Genomic DNA, 2,334 nt, shown 5'->3' on the forward strand with positions numbered 1-2,334 from the left:
AATGTTATTGGTAGTGTTGTTATTGCTTAACACTGAAGATTGTTGCAACTGGTCAATCTGGCATTTGCATGTCGGCAGTTCATTATCAAGATGTTTTAGGGACAATTTCTTTTGTTGGGCTCGCAAAATTTTCAGTTATCAACACAAGTTAAGCATGCTCTCCGCTGCCGCTCTGAATATTTGTTGAGATATTCATGTGGTGTTCTATGTTCTGATCAATGCGTAACAATTTTGATGCGAGCGAAATATTTTATAAAATATTTATGTTATTAATTCACAGAATCGTCCTATATTTTTATTTTGACCAAAAATTGACTCTTTATAACAGAGATGGCTAGACTTTTACTGCTTGCCACTGAGATTATTGATAGCGGTCTACCCTGGTAGCGGAAGCGCCAGATATATATATATATACATATATAATGTTGCTTCATAGAAATGTGGTTAATAAATCCTTTAATTGACGATTCAATCCCACATTTTATTTTGTTTAAACAAACATTTTAGCACGAGATACAATCTATCTCATTGAAATAGCTTCGGGGCCCGACTGGTCGATCGTGATCGACCAGTCAGGCTTTATAACAATATGTATTATACATAAATAAAAAAATACTGCGTTTTCAACTTTTTAAAATAAATTTAATAAAACATAAAATATTTTTCTATATGGCAACATAAATGAGCTTATATATAATTATGAATTAAATCACAGATTAGTTCTTTATACGGCAAAAATTTCACGTTTCTAAAAAATAAAAACCGTATTTTATATACATATGTATTATATATAATATATATATAATACATACATAAAATAAAATATTAAATATATTTGTATCTTATAATACCTCTTGCGTATCTCACGTGGAATCGTCGAAGGATGCACTGCTCTGTCGCATCAAATCCTAAATACAAAAATATCTCAAATCACATTTCGGTTGATTTATATTGATGATCGGCAATAATCAATATTCGACGCATAGCAAACATTTTCATTATACAATACGCTTGATAAACCACGTACCTAAAGTCGATTATGACGCTTTCACGACAGGTTCGATATGGGCATCTGAGCACAGCCTCGAATTGTTATCAAAACAACAAGTTTAACGCTTATTCGAGCAAATAGAAATAAAGGATAAGAAGGATATATATATACATATGATATGCAATTAAAGCGAGCGATTGTTGTCAATGATATATTTCATAATAATCGTCTCCGTCGGATTTAGTCAGCGACCGGCGGCGATACGCAGCGTCGTATTTCTACGGAAAGAAGACTTGTAACAAATTTTTGTAACATTGTAATCTATTAGATCAACACACTTTTTAAATTGCATATAAATATTTTTTTTAATTATTAAATCAAATCTGGCACTATGTGTCAATTCTTTGTATCAAATATTAATTAGTAATACATAAATATATATATACATAATATATTCATTCGTATAGTCACATTCTGAAAGATTAACAATTTCATGTCATACAAATCAATAATTACATACACAAGTGTCATCACCTCACGCCCTTATTCAATGAACAAACCTTAAAAACATAAACAATTGTTCAACAATGTTTTATTGCTCAGACATTGCTATTAGACGTATATTTTGCAAAATATACATATTTTATTATAAGTACTATATTATAATCAATGATGATCGCCGATTGGGAGGTTGCCGTTTATTTATTTTACAATAATAAAATATTTATTTATTCAAACGTCACCTCCCAACGGCGCATTCTAAGCATAAGACTTAAAAAAAGTAAAGTTCAAATCCTCAACTGACGAAACTAAGCACAAGACTATTCCATAGTAAATTCGTCGATAGTTTTACGGAACTAAATGGAGGTAGAAATCGTACAATATACACAACACATTACAATAAGCTTTGTCGATTATTGCCGAACTAATCGACATCGAGGATCCCCTGAGATGTTTCTGAATGTGAGACTTGAGTGTCGAACGTTTGATATGCTACAGTAGAGGGTGTTCTATTGTGTTGTACCACGTTTTATAGAAATAGATCAGATTATCTGATTAAAAAATCGCAACTACACGAATGTATTAAATTCGGGAACTTTAAGCAGCATATTAAATTGATTTGTATATACAAGTGGACGCAGCACAATTATAATTACTAATCGAAAGTGTATCAAGTGACCCTCTACTCTACGTCGTACGAATACAAAGTGTTTTTCCACAAAGACAATCGTCTGATTTAAACATTAAATTGCACACTATCAATGTTTTTTTTTATTTTCATACAATACTAAAAAATTACTTGTATTTATATTATTGATTTTAATATTCAAAGCTCTAGTTTA

General features: G+C 30.7%; 1 long non-coding RNA gene across 1 annotated transcript; it reads right to left on the reverse strand.

Moving 5' to 3' along the window:
• Positions 1-616: 616 nt before the first annotated feature.
• On the reverse strand, positions 617-1,970 carry LOC148234524 (uncharacterized). Its single transcript, XR_015810108.1, has 3 exons — positions 1,028-1,970; positions 852-908; positions 617-748 (listed from the first exon to the last, which is right to left on the reverse strand). It is a non-coding gene; the product is annotated as an uncharacterized LOC148234524 (long non-coding RNA).
• Positions 1,971-2,334: the final 364 nt, after the last annotated feature.

This window comes from Plectrocnemia conspersa, unplaced genomic scaffold (genome assembly GCF_051122295.1).
Source record: "Plectrocnemia conspersa isolate PC_06_02 unplaced genomic scaffold, ASM5112229v1 ptg000006l, whole genome shotgun sequence".
NCBI lineage: Eukaryota > Metazoa > Arthropoda > Insecta > Trichoptera > Polycentropodidae > Plectrocnemia > Plectrocnemia conspersa.